Source organism: Macaca nemestrina, unplaced genomic scaffold, assembly GCF_043159975.1.
Source record: "Macaca nemestrina isolate mMacNem1 unplaced genomic scaffold, mMacNem.hap1 Scaffold_58, whole genome shotgun sequence".
NCBI lineage: Eukaryota > Metazoa > Chordata > Mammalia > Primates > Cercopithecidae > Macaca > Macaca nemestrina.
In genome coordinates this window covers 97,033-117,657 of record NW_027257749.1, presented here as the reverse complement: position 1 = coordinate 117,657, position 20,625 = coordinate 97,033, and the positions used below count along the sequence as shown (strand labels likewise).

General features: G+C 48.2%; 1 protein-coding gene across 6 annotated transcripts in view; it reads right to left on the bottom strand.

Moving 5' to 3' along the window:
• LOC139361539 (disco-interacting protein 2 homolog C-like) overlaps nucleotides 1-20,625 on the bottom strand; it is a 159,074-nt gene that overhangs the window by 79,560 nt on the left and 58,889 nt on the right. Inside the window, exon 2 of one of the 6 annotated variants that reach the window (XR_011619096.1) lies at nucleotides 14,614-14,731. The exons of the other annotated variants lie outside the window; for them this stretch is intronic. The gene's annotated coding sequence lies outside the window, so the exon portion shown is untranslated. The remainder of the gene's footprint in view (nucleotides 1-14,613; nucleotides 14,732-20,625) is intronic. 6 annotated transcript variants of the gene reach the window in all.

The window sequence follows — 20,625 nt, the reverse complement described above, 5'->3', positions numbered from 1 at the left end:
CGACACACATGAACATGCTCACTCCACCCACACCTGCTAAATACACTCAACCACACATGCACAAACGTGACACACGTGCACACTCATTCCGGACGTCACACCCCTCACCAAGTACACAGGTGCACACACCTCCAAGTTCAGAACCTGTAGACTCCACAAGCTTTGGTTTCCCCCACTGTTTCTCTCATCACATGAGATCCACACACAGGTGTCATTTACTGACATCTAACACCCGGGGAGGCCCTTAGACAGAACTGCAGTCACAAGTCGGCTTCATTCAGGCATTCATCACCAGCCTCCTGAAGCCACCTCCTGTCCCCAGGGGGAGCGGGGGCCGAGACCGGAGACGTCACTGGGCTTACAGATCCCCAGGGTGGCAACCCAGCGAAATGAGGAGGGCTGGGCCACGGCCCTGGAGGGAGACGGGTACTGGCTCAAGTATGCGGAACATGAGTCCTCATTTCCAGACAGTGTCACCTACGACAGCGTCAGGTGAAAGCCAGTGGTTTGGCATTCCTGGGATAGACAGTTCTGGAAATACAAGGGAAGCTTTTTACTCCTCCCCTCTGAACACATGAGGTCCATGGTCCCCTCACATCTAACACTGGGAATCCGAATCGGTGACTTCTTGTCCACCTGAGGACCACCCAAGAGGATCCACACACCTGCTACAACAGCAGCACCGCACCTGGTCTGCAGGGGAGCAAAGCAAATCCCACCTTTATGACTAAAACTGGATTACCCTGACACTGGCAGCCTGCAGTGTGTGTATCGTCAAGCCCCCACATCTGTGCCACCTGCAAGAGGAACACAAGCCCTTAGTCCCAGGTTCTCAGGACGGCCTGTGAGGTAGATGCTGGCACCTTCCCATCTCCCAGGGGAGAGGAGAGAAGGCCACGGTCAGGGCTTGCATATCAGGAGGGTCGGGATTCAAACCCCATCTGCCTCACAAAGCAGCCCTTACCATTCAAGTGACTTCTATCATCAGCCTTAAAATGTACCACAGTTACCAGCAATTCTGAGTGCTGTTCCTTGGGACATCATAAGCAAACATTTTGTTAGAAAGGTTTTGCCAAATCTGCTTTCAAAATCCTATGGTATGAAATGACTAATGAAAATTTGAGCTATGAAATAAAGCACATAGTTAAATGAATCCCAAAATGACTATCGCGAAGGAAGTTTTAACTTGAAGTGAAAAATATCCTCCAAATGACATCAGCCAGAATTATCTTCAATCATTACTGATCCCATACGCTTCAGGAATTATACAGCATCATCTCAGATATGAACTTAAAACCATTAGCTGAATGCACATTTCAGCACAACCAAAGTTCTGCTATAATAAGCAGCACAGGCGTCTCTGGAGAGGATTTTAATTGGGACTACAAACGATGTGCACGATCGTGGTAAGAGGTTTCATGCTGGCTGTTCTCCAAGGTGCGACACAGAGAAACACCACTAACCTCAAAGACACCTGCTGCTTTGTAATGAGATGAGAGACGATGTGGACGGACTACTGTAAATATTCGAAAAGGAGAAACAATGCAAGGAAAGAATCGTATCAGTTACCCTTTACATTCTTAGAAAAAAACGATTTTTCTTTTGGGATGATTTTAAAAGAAAATGACATTTCTGGATTTTTTTTTTAACTTTTCTTTCTGAGACAGGGTCTTGGCTCTGTCGCCAAGATTGGAGTACAGTGGAGCAATAGCAGCTCACTGTAGCCTTAAGTGATCTTCCCACCTCAGCCTCCAGAGTACCAGGGACCACAGGCACGCACCACCACACTCAGCTAACTTCTGTTATACAGATGGGGTCTTGCTATGATGTCCAGGCGGGTCTTCAACCCCTTGGCCTCAAGTGATCCTCCTGTCTTGACCTCACAAAGATTTAGCCTAAGCGACCATGTCTTATCGGAAAACAGACATTAGAGCAAATGCATTTCTGTAAGATTTTCTACCTCTTTTCACTGGAGAAAAAGGTAACTTGCCTCCAAGGGTCGGAGACAAAGACGTTACTGCAGACAAGAGCGCTGTGCATCCCGGGAACCGCTACACCACGAGGCACGGCCGTGCACACTGGACGCAGGAGTAACAAACGAGGCTAGCACAGGCCGATGCTGGCCCTCTCCAGAAGCAGGCCTATCCTTCCTCCTCTCCTCAGCCCCCTCTCCCTTCAGGCCTCAGTGGCTGCTGACAGCGGAGAGGCCACAACTAGAGGAGGCTCTCAACTCCACCAGGGACAGGAGTCCCGGACGCTGGGGACTCAACTGCTGTCCTCCGCATCCACCTCCTTCTGGTCCAGCCTTCTCAGGAGCCAGGCGTGGCCACTTTGACCCTCTTTTCCCTTCTGTGGCTCCTACAAAAAACCAGTCAGAGAGCCCAGGCTGCCTCGCACTCCAGGGATACCTGGCACAGGCCCCCTCCATGTCCTTATCCAAGCTCCTGCGGCCAGAAGGGTCTTGCAATATTTCACTTTCCAGTTGACCATCCCCAGCCTGAAATCCAAAGTGCTCTAAAGAGCATTTCCTTCGAGTGTCATGAGGAAGCTCAGAATGTTTCAGGTTTTGGAGCATTTTGGAGTAGGGACTCTCAGCCTTAATTTGAACCTCTTCAAGGAAGCCACACACTGAAGCCCCTGATGTCCACCCTACAGAATCCCAGCACACCATCTGAAGTCCTCAACAACAGATTTTCTTTCTTCAAAAATAACCACAAGTCACAAACTCACACGCAATCACAGAAGGGGGTTGTGGACACCCACACAGATGATGAAATTTAACTGTCACATTTTTACCTAGGTAATTTAAAATCATTCCTCAAAACACACCTGTTTTACTGAGTTGCATTTTAAGGTGAACACACACAAATCATTTCAGGGAAACAAACGTCACTTTGGGCTGCGTGTGGTTTCTTGACTCCCGTGAATAACTCGGCGTTCACCCTCACTTCTGGATAAGGGAGACGATGCAAAGAAAACTGTTAAAACAAAGACATGAAAACAAGTTTAAGAAGGGTTTGAAAGGTTCCTCCTGTCCTCCTGGAGGGGAGACGAGGATGCCTGGAAAGCTCACGGGGGACAGGAGCACAGCCTCCTCGGTGTGTCATGGACGCTGCCTCACCAAGGGGAGAGGATGACGCCTGGAAGGCTCACAGGGGTGGGAGCACAGCCTCCTCAGTGCTTTTCTACACTCAGCAGCTTCAGAAATTCCTGCAGAAGCAGAACACATCATGAGAACTGAGACTGGAACACCCCAAAGAAAGGGATGAGGGGTCAAAAAAAGCATTCGATCATTACCAAGGAGCGCGGGCATGAAGCCGCTTCAAAGACCGTGTGAGAAGTCACTCATAGGCGTTTCAGAAAATAAGGGTAGTGCGAGATTGCTCGATCAGCTCAAACAGGCTGCCGTCCCTCAGGCCATGAAGTCCCTGAGATGAGCCTGTCACTGAGCAGAAGTCACTCGCATCTTTGCCAGAGAAAGTACTACAAGCTGACACATAACCTCATGAAACCTAGGCTTCAGCCGGTCAACAGTGAGTCTGACATGGTACATCCCTCCAGATAGTTAAAGACCCCAGGGGTTCATCAGACAACCTCGAAGGGCTGTGTCTGTCCAGCTCCTTTTCCAAGTTCTGGATGATTTTTCCTAATGCACTATAAGCAGCATGTTCCAATAGAGATATAATTAACTGGATGGGTGTCCTCTTAATTTTGAAATTAGAAACACACTTGGCCAGGCACGGTGGCTCATGCCTGTGATCTCAGTACTTTGGGTGGCTGAGACAGCTGGACTGCTTAAGTCCAGGAGTTCAAGTCCAGCCTGGGCAACATTGCAAAACTCCATCTCTACAAAAAATACAAAACTAAGTCAGGCATGGGGACACATGGAACATGTGCCTGTGGGTCCTGGCTACTCAGGAGACTGAGGCAGGAAGATCACTTGAGCCTGGGAGGTTGAGGCTGTAGTAAGCTGTGCTCACACCACTGCCTGGGCAACAAAAAGGTTTTTTTGCCTGTCTCAAAAAAACCAAAGAGAAAAAGAATTATATACCTGACTAGGCCAAAATAAAAGAGGCCTTCGCTGCCTACATAAAGGGCTTTCACAATTCACTTCCATCCTTAGGAAAGGGGGCCAACACCAGGCTGTGTCCCTTAAGATGCCCTGTCTCATATGGGAAAAAAAATCAAGAGAAATCAAATAAAGGCCATAAAATACATCAGTTTCAACACTAAAATTTGATAGTATGCTTTAAATTGAAGATGAGTTAAGTCACATTTCCAAACCTCTGAAAGCACGGTTACTGGGAGGGAATGGTTTGCCACACACAAACGCAGCTCTGTAAAAGTGCCCAGGCTGGATGAAGGCTCAAACGTCAGTGCAAGGAGAAAGTCTGAACAAACTCTCTCCTGCCCTGCTGCTGTCCTCTTCCAAAACACACTGTTTATCTGTCAGTTTAGAACAAGGCCTAGGGAGGTGGGAGGCAGGCCTGGGAGGGTCACCTAGCATCCAAGCTCCTCAGCCACACAACTGCACGAGGCTGAGCTGAGCAGTACACACAAACACAACTAATTCTCCCCAAAAAGAAGACGGAAGGCAGCACACTGCCATGCCAGGCACCCTGCAGATGAGAAGATTGAGGGGAGCCAGAGGTACCTTTAATCTTGCTTGCATGGTGGAGGGAGAGGAATAATGCCACTTACTTGAGTTTTGCACAATTCTTTCTAGCACTGAGTGGCAGAAAACAAAAATATAGATGCTTCCTCAGATAAATGTTTCTGAAAAACTGAACATAAATTACGTTCAGGAAATAGCATTATGAATGCCTCAAGTGCTTCTGTTTTCAATAATCCCAGAGTAATTCTATAAACCCGGGAATCAGTCTCACCCAACTCCAGGATCACAGCCCAGGTGACGTGGGCACACATATCCTGAAGCTCCAATACTCAACTAAAGTGGGGCGAGTGAAAATGATCCTGGGTATAATTTACACGGACACAGGAAGGTGGCTGAGCCCCAAACCCCTAAACCAGGAAGACCAGTGTCCTTCAGGGGCCTCACCTCTGTCCTTTCGCAGCCTCTGGGAACCACCACTCTGCTCTCTACTGACACAAACGCCCCTCCCAAGGTACAACACCAGGAAGATCATCATTCAAAACTGAGGAACGTGGCAGAACAAAGCTGTCAGGAGATTTTAATCACCAACACCACTTGTTACATGACCCAAAGATGATTAAAATCCCAGGCCCTTCAAGACTGAATGCTATCTATACTTAAATGCATTTCATCACCATATTGGGGGGTTATTCCTTTGTTTTGCTGCAAATATATCCAACTGCTGTAAAAGGAAAAGGCAATTTGTTAACGAAGCTTCTTGGAGTGTCTCAACAGGCCTCGAGGTAGGATAAAAGGCAGGACTTCCTGGCAGAAACGCTCAGATCTGAGGTCAGGTGGAGTTCTTGAGCACCAACCAAGGCAAAATAAGGTCGAAGACCACACCACACTTTCCTCAATCACATCTTCATTCCACCTTTCCTTCTATTTCTCACGACTTCACTGGGAGAAATTGTGCTAAAAGAAAATGGAAACACAGACATACATAGGAGACCCTACAGATGCTGAGAATGGGTGCAGCCATCACAGTCCGAATGTCCTTTCAGGGCCATCTGACCTGGCTGGGATCCAAGTATCCGAGGGCAGGATTGTATGTCAGACCCGTGAAGCCAAGATTACAGCCACTGAACGGCAGTTTTCCATCCCACGGAAACCGGCCTTGGTAGGGGCTTCCTCGGGGACCACCGACCTCAAGCCACCACCCGTCAACTACTTCAACTAACCTACATCATGGCAGAGGCCTCCCTAGGCAGACCAGCCCTGCCCAAGTCCTACTTCATGGCAAACCCTCCAGACAAACGTCCTTGGCCTCTTCCGGGAGGCTGTGCTCGGAAGGTGCCCTCATTTACTTCTGTGGCTCTGAGACATTTAACTAGAGCCCAACACATTTCTTCCTGTTCACATAGTATTGAGTTAAAAGATTTTTATGAGTAAACTTTCACTGGGAAAAATACCATTTCAGGAGCCCCAGTGACCACAATGAAAATGTTTTTACCTTCCCTTACGTGACATCGGCAACGCCAGGTCCAGGAAACGTTCTGGATCTCAGATAATGGCAAATCCACTCATAGTAAGTCTTGGTCTTGTTTCACAAGCTATCAAATGCTGCCCAGAAGCAGGAAAATCCCCACAACGTGGCAGGGAGGGGCGACCAGCGTGAGTTCTAAGGCCAGACCACCCGGGTCTGCTGACAGCGTGGTGAGGGGCAAACAGTGCAGGGTCTAAGGCCAGACCGCCCGAGTCCCGCTGATAGTGTGGCTTCAGGAGTTTCCTAAACCCTCTGCTCTCCAAGTTTCATGTCAGAAAAATGCAGTGATAACCGTGTCCACCTCGTTTAAATATGTATATATACACACACACATATATATATACTCCAAACCTACAGCCCTATAAAGGTCATTAATCCTAGTTATCATCAAGGCATTGAGCGATCAATAATGAGCCATCCCCCTGGCTGCTGACCTGCCTCAGCCCCACCCTCCGGAAACCCCGCATCCACACCAGCCACACAGGATGAGGCCAGGGAAGGAGCAGGACTGTGTCTTGGGAACTTAAACTCTGGAAGCTGAGTTAAATCAGTGCCGCTCAAATCTTGTCACCAACTATCTTGTTAAATTGGGAGATTCCATCTCTGGGGATCTTGAAGGAACCTGAGGTTCTACATTGAGTGAGATGAGCACTCGTGCTGCAATGAGATGGCAGGGAAAGCAACCGAATCTGGGGTCGCAGCTGCCTGAGGCTTGGGTCCCACCGGGAAAGTGGCACCAGGGCCCTCAGGACTGTGGCGGAGGTCCCAGGAGGCAAGTCCCGGTGCAGAGACTCATGGACCCAAAGATTGCTCCAGGGCCAGGAGGGGCTGCTGCGCTGACAGCCACGAGGCAGGCAGCCTTCGAGCTCCTCCAGCTGCCATCCTGCAGGCAGGGAGGACAGTGCCCAGACCACCCTGGGGCTCCCCCCAGCCTGCCAGGCTGGTACTCTTACTCCAGCCACTGACAAGAGTCCCCATGTTGCAAGCTAGGTTGAAACAGTGCCTCAGGCCTCGGGGCACATGCACCCCCCTGCAGGGCCGGGATGGCTATTCCCACACATCCCCAACTCACAGCAAAACTTAAAAATGAAAGTTGGAAGATACAGCCAGGAAACCAATGCTCAAGAAGCAACTCCAGGGTGACTCTTCCTAGAGCTATTGCTATTGAACATCTTTAAAAACATTTCCAGGGTGACTTCCTAGAGCAATTGCTGTTGAAAATCTTTAAAATTCTTCATTTCAAAATTAGCTTTTATTACACTGTCTTCCCTATTCTACCAAGACTCTAGAAAACAAAACCATTACAATTTCCAATTCTATCTTATAGCAAGTTAGAAATACACGTTTCCTCAAAGGATTCTACATGTTTCCTTGGCAATATCCTTTCCACGCCTCGTACTACTGCCCACAACAGAGAAGGCTTTTCCAACTCAACCCAACCCAACCCAACCCAACCCAACCCAACCCAACCCAAGGGCCCTGAGACAGGCCCCTAACGAATTGTCTACAAACTCTTGAAACAGGCTTGCCCTGACAAATCATCTGCAAACTCCATCTTCCATTAAAAACAGTACCGAAAATGAGCATATTACCACTTTTCAAAAATTACTGTAAAGTGGACAGTGTTCAGTTCTGTGAATTTCGGCACAAATATTCCCATAATCATCATCACACAAGCAGAACAGTCCAACAGCCCCAAACCCACTCACGGGGCCTCATAAGCATACCCTCCCATTCTCAGCAACCACCCTCTCCGTGTCCTCCCATGACTCCGGTCTATCTTTTGCGAGCGTTGTGGCAAAACACTCGCAAAATCACAATTTCCTGGGCATCGTGCTTGGAGGTGCACCCAGGGTGTCCTGTGATCAACAGCCAGGCCTCGGGGCTGCTGGGTATTTATTATTCCACATATGGCTGTGGCACATTGTAACTTGTTTTGGACAACTATAGACAGCGCTATTAACATCTGGGCACAGTTTTTCTTAAACATCAGATTCTGTTTCTCTAGGGTAAATACCCAGGATTGGGGTCACTGGGACCCACGTTTGTGTGAGTTCAGTTTTGTAAGAAACCGCCAAGCTGTCTGCACCGTGCTGAACCCCAGCATCGCACAGGAGTCCCGACTGCCTGTCCTCACCAGCACCTGGGGCTGTCGGAAGACCTTAGTCAGGCGCTCCAGCAGGGGTGTGAACAAATTCACTGCGGCTTCGGTGCACATCTCGGTACAACCAGTCATGCTGAAGGTCATTTCAGATGCTTTCGGGCCATCCTCCCGTCCTTCTCAGCGAAGCATCTGTTCAGGTCTCTTCCGCTTTTAAGTCAGGTGGTTTGTTCTCTGTCATGAGCCGTGGGAGTCCTGTGCATTCTGGATACGAGTCCTTTGCCGGCTGCATGGTTCGTGGACATCTTCTCCCCATCTATCGAAAATGTGTCTCTCTTCAATTCCCTAGGGGTGTCTTTTATATTAGAAGTTTAATTTTGATGAGTCTTACCTACTTGTTTTCTTCCTTGATTATGGATCATGGTATGGCTAAGAGCTCTCACCCTAGGTCTCCACAATTTCCCTTTCTTCTGCAGGTTTTGTAGTTTGGTATTTTACATTCAGGGCTATGACCCACCTTAATTTTCATACAGAAATTACTCCCTGTTTTCACTCTTTTGCATACGGCTGTCCCATAATTCCAGCACCATTTGTTGAAAAGACTCAAATTCCACTGAACTGCTTTTGCGTCTTTGGATCTGTTCTTGACTCCACTCTGTCAGCTGACCCGTGTGTGTGCATCCTGAGCATAATTTATGACTTTAGTGGCTGTCTCTGTGAAAAAAAGTAACTCTGTCTGGAAGCAAAAACTACATTAGAAGTGCTCTAAATAAGATTCTTCCTGTTGTCAGGAGAGCAAAGCCACTGCCCTAAGCAGAGGTGAGGCCTCAACAGCTCCCAGGCACAACCTTAACAAACAATGGGGAAGGGAATTCATTTCAAGGGCCACAACGTGAGACCAGCATAGCCATGAAAACTGCAATAATTTCACAACAGAATGAAATTCATAAAGAATTGCTCAGAAGCGTGTGATAAGTTACATAAATCACTGTTCCTTAAATTCTGACGGTTGACTAGAACAGAAATAGCTTCACGGTACAGTTCAAACAGGAGAAAGGTAGGTAGGGGTGGTTTCCACACCACACAGGGCCTGCAGGAAAGGGACACTCTTCCTCTAAACGGGAGATCCCGGGAGTGATGTGATAAGCCATGGTGAGAGGCACAGAACTGTGCAAGCCGGAGTCGCGGCCTTTGCCCCACCACGGAACCTGTGTCCATAAACGACGAGGCTCAAATGTCAGGCCGGGGCAACCGAGGCAGTTATCAGGGGACAAGAAAACGAGCGCATGGTGGAGGCAAAGGTCTGAAATCGCGCGGCAACTTCGAGTCAAGTGGGACAAACTGACTCAAAATACAGGTTTCAAAAACCACCACAGAGAGCTGCTCCTCGGCTCTGGAAAGGCTAAGTGACTAATGCCCACACTGAGCATCTGCTCCCAGAGACGACCCTGGTGACCTAAGGCCCAGCTGCTCCGAACCCGCGCCGAACCTCAGTGAGGAACTTTGTTGGTATCTTACAGCACATTGACATGTTCCCTTAAAATCTGGTATTTCATCAACAATGCAGGCGCCAGCTTTGACTCATACACATTTCGATTAAACAAGATAATTTACACCCTGACCGTGCCAGGTAAGAGGTTTACTACAATCTTTAAACAGAGCCAGAGGCTACAGTCTGCTCCTACACAACACCATGTCTCTACAAGTTCCATGGGTTTTTACTTTCCATGTCTTCACTTGCCTAGTGCTAGAAAGCAGATAAAAACAGAAGGAACCCAGAAACACTACTGAATGAGACTCAAATATCTTGCAGTCATCATCGAGATGAGATGTTTATTAAACAGAAATGTTCTCCCCTGTAGAAAGCAGCACACACCAACACGCACCGATAACTGTCGCCAGCATTCCAGATCATCTTCCCTTCCATGGCCACAGTGCAGGGCAATGGACCACGCACACCTGCAGACCCACGGAAAGCGGGGTGACACGGCCGATTCTTGTAGCGAGCAGACCAGGGTGCACTCAAAGTGCATCTCTTTCCAGAGGGCCACCACGCAAAGTTACACATTTATTCCACGAGTTAATGGCACTGCACCAAACATTTCTGTAAGATTATCTTAGCAAGCTTTTCCTTCTGCCTAAAATGTCCTGACACAAACTGAAAAAGCTCATGCCCCCTTGGAATGCGCCCCACTCCTAGAGACCCGGACCCAAGGGAAATCTGACCTGAAAATGGGCAAACCCTCTCTTTGCAGAGGGACAGGGACTCGGGGCCACAACTTGACCTCAGAGCAACCCAAGTGCAGACACAGCACCCCAGGACACCCTCTCCACCCAAATTCAAGGAGGAAAACCAACGCCCCGCCCCCTTGCGGAAACCTCCGGCTGCTGGAGCAGACGCCTGCCGGCGTGTGCAGCCTCTCCCGTCCCACGTTCCGGGCTCAGCACCTGTGCCTCAGCCCTGGCACTGCTCGCCACACCCACAGGTGTGCCAGGAGGGGCAGGTCCTAAGGTCTCCACTGCACCAAAGCCTGCAAGGCAAAGGGGCAGCTCCCTCCAGCAGGAGTCCAGAAGCACACACTGCACCAGTGTCAAGGCGTGAGAATTCTCCCCTCGGTCTCCGAATCTCCAGTCTGTTGCCCGCCATGGTCTTCTGCCAACGACGAGGCCCAAGCTGGGCGGCACATTTGGTTCTCACCATTTCCCTTGTCAAATCAATACTGCAAACATATCCAATTCATCCTGTCACTAAAAATGAAATAATCCGCCATCTCCATCACAGATGATGCAATCAGGTTTTCATTACCGGGTTTTTGTTTTGTTTAGTTTTTTGGTTTTTTTCTATTTTGAGATGGAGTTTCTGCTCTGTCGCCCAGGGTGGAGTGCAGTGGTGCGATCTTGGCTCCCTGCAACCTCTGCCTCCCGGGTACAAGTGATTCTCCTGCCTCAGCCTCCCAAGTAGCTGGGATTACAGGTGCCTGCCACCATGCCCGGCTAATTTTCATATTTTCAGTACAGACGGGGTTTCACCATGTTCACCAGTCTGGTCTCGAACTCCTAACCTCAGGGGATCCACCTGCCTCCTTCTCTCAAAGTGCTGGAATTACAGGCATAAGCCACCACTCCCGACCATTACTGGTGTAATTTCTAAGCCACTCTCTCACACCCACTCCCTTTTTTTTTTTTTTTTTTTTTTTTAAGAACCAGCTTTATGCCTATATTTTTTCCAAGAGAACCAGTTACCCCATTTCAAGTACAAATAAGACATGGTGTTTAAAAACCAAAAATGCCCATTTGCACAGAAGTCTCCAAATACCCAGTCGATTTAAGCCTTGAGAATAAGATCAAGCTGTTGGCTGAATACAACTTCCCTTTCCATCTGTCTGCCTGTGAGTTAGACACAAGGATGAAGCCACGAGCTAGGGACATAAAGGCAGGAACCAAGGTAGCGGAGACTCCAAATAAAAGCTGGAAGACCAACACAAATGCACCACACCCTGCACACCCTCCTCTCCTTCCTCTTCAGAATTTCCAGAGGATGAAACAGGGACCTTTCTCAGACGTCCCACGATGCAGGCGGCCAGAGGGGAAGGCGGCGGCAGCCTGAATGAGGCGACCGGGAAATCACATTCCACAAACAGAAATTCTCCATGTGCTTTACATCCTCTGTCTCTGAAAAACTATGCCAGGCTAACAGTCGCTAGAAAACCGCATTCAAGTGTCATTTCCCATTTCAAGCAAAGAAAACAGTGGTGGGGCATGAGGGAAAAACATAGCCATGTGTTCTGGGCTATTAAATAAGGTTTTTTCTGTTATAAACGTATAATTTTACATTCTCAGATTTCTGTATAACTGATATGCTTCCTAATTAGCAGACATAGTAATAAAAAGTGAATTCCAAGTGTAAGATCGGAGGAACCGTTCACATGGCTTCAGGTTCTGCTACTGTGTTTCAACTTAAGAAAATGGTTCTGTGTGTTGGTAACAAGGCCTGAGAGTCTGTGTGAGAGTCTGTGTGGCTGTAATCAGGGTTCGTGTTGGCTCCCTAGCAGAGGATGTTACACTGTTACATTATCTTCTACAAAAAATCCTGAAAAAATGAAGGCTGAATAGACATACACACCCACCCAAAATAATCCAAATGTCCACCGATATGAAAAACAGATGAATTACGGCTTCCATCGTGGAATATTCTTCAGCAGTGAAAACAAACTATAGCCACAGGTGCCAACTAGGATAAAGACAACCTTTTAAACACGCTTAAAGTGAACTGACTAGGCAGAATTCCTTGATTACAGGCATCTGCTCCAAAAGGGTACTGTTATTAATCCTGTGATGTAGAATGATAGTTAGCAACCCTGTTTCGGGGCACATCTAGAAAAAAGCAAAATAATGACTACACAATTTTAAATTCTTTGTAAATTATAACTATTACTATGAAAATTCTAAAAATGTGAAAATCTTCCCAACTGTTATTGGACACGCTTCAAAATAAATACCCTGGCATTGCTTGCCACACCCACAGTTGTGCCAAAATAAATGAAAATATAGCCCAAGGTAGTAGAACTGAAACCTGAAGATGTACGAGCCGTCCCTGTCTCGCTATCTGTACATCGGGTAGAAATTTAAGAGCAGGTAGTGACACTGCAATGCAAGGCTCAAACCAACTGGGTATTTGGAAACTTCTATGCAAAGTGGCATTTTCGGTTTTTAAACACGGTGTTATTTGTACTTCAAACAGGTAACTGTTTGGTTCCCTTGGAAAAAATATAGCCATAAACCTGGTTTTTTTAAAAAAATACGGGAGTGGGTATGAGAGAGAGTAGCTTAGAAATTTTAAAAGTATCAGCAGGGAGCAGTGGCTCATGCCTGTCATCCCAGCACTTTGAGAGGTAGGCCCAAGGGGCCTTTGAGGACACCGGTCTCCTCTGCTGCCTGCCTGCTGGACTGACCCCCCAGGACATTCACTGGGTTTCCACCCCTGTCTCATTCAACATCCCAAGGGTGGTCTTCATCCTCGTCTGGGGCTCAGCTCTGCCCCAATTTCCTAAATCTCTGCCTTCAGAGCCTGAAAACACCCACGCCCAGGGTCACCCTAAGTCCACGTTTACCCCAGAGAGTCCCAATTTTATGTTTTCCAGGCATCGCCTTAGTGATAATTTATCCTGTAAATTCCAACTGCCTTCACAACTCACCCCTGCTGTCTCCCAGCAGAACCCACTCAGATGCACATGCCCCAGACCCACACCCAGGTCTGTACATGCTGCCCTGCTCTACCCATGTGGGGACCACCTCTCTTTCTTGAGGAATCAGCTGGCGATCATCTCCTTGTGGAGGGCTGCCCTGACTTCCAACTCTCTCCAGCAAAGGCAGAAGCCATCCTCGGTACTTCCCCAAAACTCAGGCCAAGTATGAAGATGGCGCAGATGCTAGCTGTGCCTGGGATGCCATGGGCAGGGTCCCCAGATGCTCTGCACATGGCCCGGGGCACCGCCTGAACACAACAGGTGCTGAAGAAACAAAACTGACGTGCACTGACCTCTGATAGGGCCTCCTTCACCATCCACATCTGTCTCCCCTCTGGACAGTAAAATCCACAAGACACAGAGGGCTTGTCTCACTCATCTTCAAACTCCCAGGGTCACCCTGGTAGGTAAAGGGGACTCAAATGTCTTCTGAAGGAAGCGACTGGTTAGCTGCCAAGTTAAAGGGCCTCTGAAATTCAGAGCTCTGCATAGCAGTCCAGCACACTTTATTATGAATGACTCCAACCACAGCAGAAGTGGCCGTGGAACCAGTGCTAACCAATTCAGGGTTTGTTCACTGTTTCTCAGTTCATTATCACAACGCATTCTCACAGAGCAGCTGCGCACAGATCCTCAGACATCTACACAGAGTGGGACGATGGCGCCAAGTCACGTCAACGTCCTGTTGCAGACTGGGAGACAGCAGTCAGACACGGACCCAGGTAGAGCACAGACCTCGCGTTAAATCGGCTCCGTGTAAACAGCACTCCCTGCCAGGCCCTTTCCTATCTGCACAGCTTCTACAAATTCAACTCTCGCACCTGACACCTAAGAATACTGCACACCCCCATGTGAATCCCCTACTCACCTCCCAAAATGACCCGGCATGGCCGAGTACAAAAACTTTCAACATAAGGGAACTGGAGGGCATGTGGGGCTTTCTCGAGTCCCTGCTGCCTCCTGATGGGAGGGCCCAATGCTTCACACCCCTAGTGAAGGGCGGGTCTCTTCGGCCCCCAGGCTTTGACCTGGAGCTTAAATCAGCATTAACTAATTTCACCTTCCAGGACCAACTTCAAAGGCCTGCAAAGCCAGAGAAGGGAGAGGAGATGGAACACGCCCTCACCTCAGATCTGCTGCAAGCACACACTTCTCAGATGCGTCCCAAGGTGCACAGCGTGTCCGATGCCTGTTTCACATCCACCGACCTGCAGGTCTTCTATGTGGCATCAGCCTCCTGGGCACTGGGAACAAGAGGTATAATGGCAAGTCCCTTCTGCAGCAAAGCTGAGGCAAAGGGACCCAACACATTGGAACTGACCTTTTTCTGACAGTATCAAAACAGAAGGAAAATACTGTACAGTCAACTCCCCCTCACGCAGGTTTATTTACCTGTGACTCAGAGGCCATGACAGAGAACTTCAGGTTCTTACCGATTCCTATTTTCCCCATCCAGGAAGCCTTTGTTTTTAATATCGTACGAACTTGCCATTTTGTAGGCCAAAAACAGCAAATATTGGCAGTTTCCTACAGTTCAACTGAATAAAATATGATCATGGCCTTTTGTGAAACCATGAAGAAAAGGTGGATATCTCAATATGTGTTTCCAGACTGGCTTTGTTCCTGAAGCGGTAACTCTGTTCACTCAGGATATTAGACACTGAAGAATAAACATCAATATCCCACCAAGAAAACAAAAGGAATGAAATAATTTTGCATCCACCTTGGAACCTTTTTAGGACAAGGCAGGACACAAACTTCTAAAAAGCTGCAATTGTCCCTCTGTATACACAGGGACATGGATTCCAGAACATGCCCCGAGTTTACCCAAATCTACGTATCCACAGGACCCCACGGCCACCCTATGGAACCACATGTAGGAAACGTTGGCCCTCCACAAAGCCAGGTTTTTTCAATAAGGGTTTGGTTGGAAAAAAAATTAACATAAGTGATCCTTCGAAGCTCAAAACCCATGTTGTTCAGGGTCAGCTGCATTTATTACTTGTGTCATATCTGAGGCCTGAAAGCCATCATTCTCGATACCTTAATGTGATGGTTAACAAACTAACTGTTCCGATTAGAAAGAGGAAAAAGCTTATTTTTAAGCTGACAATGAGAGTGGATGCGGCTACGGTGAACGGAGAACAGACCTAAGCCAGCACCAAGGCTGGGGTGACTGCCTGTGCTCAGACCCACCAGGGCCTGTTCTTCCATCTCCCTCTGCTGAAAGGGATAACCTCCTTCTCCCCCACGACTAAAGGGCCTTTTTAAAATATTCACATGAGAAGTGCTATGAAAAGCTGAAAGGTCACAGATAACATTTTTAAAAATAAATATTAACGTAAGCATTTAATTTTCGTATAAGGAGTAAGGAAAGGATCCAGTTTCAGCTTTCTACTTATGGCTAGCCAATTTTCCCAGCACCATTTATTAAATAGGGAATCCTTTCCCCATTTCTTGTTTCTCTCAGGTTTGTCAAAGATCAGATGGCTGTAGATGTGTGGTATTATTTCTGAGGACTCTGTTCTGTTCCATTGGTCTATATCTCTGTTTTGGTACCAGTACCCTGGTGTTTTGGTTACTGTAGCCTTGTAGTAGAGTTTGAAGTCAGGTAGCGTGATGCCTCCAGCTTTGTTCTTTTGACTTAGGATTGTCTTGGAGATGCGGGCTCTTTTTTGGTTCCATATGAACTTTAAAGCAGTTTTTTCATACGAAAATTAATTCAAGATGGATTAGAGACTTAAATGTTAGACCTAATACCATAAAAATCCTAGAGGAAAACCTAGGTAGTACCATTCAGGACATAGGCATGGGCAAAGATTTCATGTCTAAAACACCAAAAGCAACAGCAGCAAAAGCCAAAATTGACAAATGGGATCTCATTAAACTAAAGAGCTTCTGCACAGCAAAAGAAACTACCATCAGAGTGAACAGGCAACCTACAGAGTGGGAGAAAATTTTTGCAATCTACTCATCTGACAAAGGGCTAATATCCAGAACCTACAAAGAACTCAAACAAATTTACAAGAAAAAAACAAACAACCCCATCAAAAAGTGGGCAAAGGATATGAACAGACATTTCTCAAAAGAAGACATTCATACAGCCAACAGACACATGAAAAAATGCTCATCATCACTGGCCATCAGAGAAATGCAAATCAAAACCACAATGAGATACCATCTCACACCAGTTAGAATGGCGATCATTAAAAAGTCAGGAAACAACAGGTGCTGGAGAGGATGTGGAGAAATAGGAACACTTTTACACTGTTGGTGGGATTGTAAACTAGTTCAACCATTATGGAAAACAGTATGGCGATTCCTCAAGGATCTAGAACTAGATGTACCATATGACCCAGCCATCCCATTACTGGGTATATACCCAAAGGATTATAAATTATGCTGCTATAAAGACACATGCACACGTATGTTTATTGCGGCACTATTCACAATAGCAAAGACTTGGAATCAACCCAAATGTCCATCAGTGACAGACTGGATTAAGAAAATGTGGTACATATACACCATGGAATACTATGCAGCCATCAAAAAGGATGAGTTTGTGTCCTTTGTGGGGACATGGATGCAGCTGGAAACCATCCTTCTTAGCAAACTATCACAAGAAGAGAAAACCAAACACCGCATGTTCTCACTCATAGGTGGGAACTGAACAATGAGATCACTTGGACTCGGGAAGGGGAACATCACACACCGGGGCCTATCATGGGGAGGGGGGAGGGGGGAGGGATTGCATTGGGAGTTATACCTGATGTAAATGACGAGTTGATGGGTGCTGACGAGTTGATGGGTGCAGCACACCAACAAGGCACAAGTATACATATGTAACAAACCTGCACGTTATGCACATGTACCCTAGAACTTAAAGTATAATAATAATAAATTAAAAAAAAAAAACACGTAAGCATTTAACAAGCCCATTACGATTTAAAGGAAAAAAAAAAAAAACGGTATTAAGTTCCTGGGTGCAGGGGCTCATGGCCGTAATCCCAGCACTTTGGGTGGCCGAGGTGGGTGCATCACCTGAGGTCAAGAGTTTAAGACCAGCCTGGCCAACATGGTGAAACCCCTTCTCTAACGAAAATACGAAAATTAGCCAGGCATGGTGGCGGAAGCCTGTAGCCCCAGTTACTTGGGAGGCTGAGGGAGGAGAATCACTTGAACCCGGGAGGGAGAGTTTGCAATGAGCCAAGATCATGCCATTGCACGTCAGCCTGGGCGTTGAGTGTGAAACTCCATCCCAAAAAGAAAAAAAAATATAAAGTTTTCCTTCCAATGAACCTATCATTCAGCCACCGAGGTATCCTATAGCTACTTATTCAGCCATGAGATACACCACAGGCGATATAGGCGAACAGGACACAGTTCTTCCCTGAAAGAAGGCTGCACCCTCAACAGAAGGGAGGCACATACTCCGAATGGAATCGGCATAGGGAACAGATGCTGCTGCAGGTGAAACTGGCTGCACAGAGCACCCACTCAAGTGTCTGAGAAACAAGGAGCCGTTGGTGCCATCACCTTCCATACTTGAGCTGGGGCAGTGGGGAGCCTGTCATCACCAAGGACAAAAAGCCCCAGAACCACACAACGAGCTTACAAACTCACCGAGGCGATGACTGAGCAATGTGTGTGGAGTGATGCGAACACGCAGATGTCAGGGCCACGCGCGGCGTTGGTTTTGTGCATCAACCTGAGCGTGCCCGGGGTGCCCAGATGGCTGGTTCTGCATTATTTCTGTGTGAGATGCATGTTTGCCTCTGGACTGAGTGGAGACCCATCCTCGCCGGTGTGGGGGGCACCACCCTATCCCCCCAGGGCCCGAGTAAAACAGCAAGGCGGGGAAAACTGGGTTCACTCCACCTGTCTGGCTGATGGGCCAGTGACATCCGTCTTCTGCAGCCCGTGCTTCTGGGTCTCAGCTCCTCAGACCCCGGTGGGATCTGCACCCTCCGCTTCTCAAGTCTTCAAGCCACACCCTCCCAGGACTCTAGCTTGCAGCCTGTGGGTCCTGGGGCTTCTTGGACTCTGTAGCCCCTGCAGCAAGCCTCGCCCTGGAGACACACGCACACCCGGCTGGCTGTCTCTCTGGAAGCCCTGACTAAAAGCCGCCCCTAAAAGTGGTCTTCAGAATTTTTTTCTAGCCCTAAGATCCCAGCGCCCCTCCTACAATTCTAGGCGGAAAGGTGAATGGAGACCAATGGACAGAGGTGTGTGCGAGGACACGCCAGGCAGCAGCACTGGGCAGGAGGGCACTAACGCTCACTAAGCAAAGAATCAATGTTGCTTGCCACAAAAATGAGAGCAGTAAAGATTTCTTCAAACAGAAATGAGTTTGTATCATGATTTGCTCTTAATACATAAGAAAGCATAAAAGTAGGCCTATTAACAATTACATAAGTCTTTAGAGGCCCTTGAACTACTTCTGCCCCGAGTCCTTCCCTTGCTATTGATGGAAATATGGGAGAAACCAGGAGGTCTGAGCGTGGACCTGGCCGGGCTCCCAGGGGCCGAGGAAAGCACCCATCTGTCCAGTCTTCCCTCCACCCCGCGGGGTTCCCTCTTACCCAGACTCTTGGGCTGACGCGGCTCATGCACTCAACAGCGCCATCATTAAACGTTTAGCTTTGCATCACGAGGGCCTCCTCTGGCCTCTTCTGACCACTCCTGAACCTCCAGTCAGCATTAGTCTGCAGGACACGCGTGGACAAAGTTGATGGATCACGGCCTCCAACGAGGAAGGTGCCAGGCAAGGAGTCGGAGAGCCGGGGATGGAGCAGCCCTCACCCAGGGAGGCGAAGGCCAACAGCGGCCACCACCGAGGACCTCCCTTCCCACCCTGAGGGCAGCTCACCCAGGGAAGCGAAGGCTGACGCCGGCCACCACTGAGGGCCTCGAGGGCTCTCCCCACCCCGAATGCGGCTGCGATCACATTTTCCCATCGCACCAAGAGACCCCTGTATTGAGCACAAACCTTTCCAACCTTCGAATCAATAAGGAATCACAACACAGACATTCCCTCAATCCAAATGGCCAGCCCACAAAACAGACATGCAATCATACACATTTCCTGTGGGAAAATCAGTCAGTCTCTGGGGCCTCGCGCCAGGGGTGGGGGAGCATCATGGGGAGACGCCCCAGCCCCAGCCTGGCTCCTCCCTCTATAGCTCCTTTTCCCTCCTCTTCCCCCCGCCCCTTCCCACCCCCCTTCTAGCCTCAGAGGCTCCTTCCTCAAATTCTTTCCCCTTGATGAAGTCATTCATGCCCAAAATACAAGGCAAAGTCATGGGGGCTCAAGAGAAAATCCATACCGTGGCTCGCGTTTTAGATTCTCATAAGTTTGAGAATAACCAAGCAAGAATCTTTGGCATCTGAATGGTCTGAAGGATTCTGAGCTCAATGTCCTGCACTGGCCCGGAGTGGATCATGGGTGTCTCGGACATCTTCACAACTCTACACCAGTTATTTTGAAACACACCAGCAGAATAGAACCATGTGAATAGCTGCTTCTCAGTTAAAAGTAGGAAAAGACTCCAAAAGCTGCCCTCAAGGAACATCCTTCCCATGAGGAGTTTTCTGCATCGGGCCCTTCAGGCACAGGCAAGGCCCCCGGGCCCAACTCCCTCATCCCTGCGTCATAAAGCAGCAAAGGCAGTGGGGAATAAAGCAAGTGAAGGAGTCAGTCCCGCACAAAACGGGCTCCAGAAGCCACAGCTACTCTCCCAGTGTGGGAGCCAAGTTCAGAGACCTGGAAACACCAGCATTCCCAGGGAGGAGGGCAGAACAATGCCATTTCCCCCTAGTTTAGGGAGACACCACCCCACGTCCTCTGGCCTTAAAAGAGGAGAGACTTCACATAAATGATTTCAATGACTCCACCACACACAGAAAGTGGGCTGAGGGCTAACACTATCATATAAATGCCTGGCAAAAACACACTAAATGAACACACAGATAAGCAAGGTTCTCCTGTTATCCACCAAATATTCAGAAACAAATCCAGTAAGCAATCTCTTTGCAATCAAAAGACCAATTCAGAGGTGCAGATTAAAAATAAACATACAACTGAACCCTTAATACACCAAGAACCAATTTCCACGGAAGTGTTATCACATCACCACCT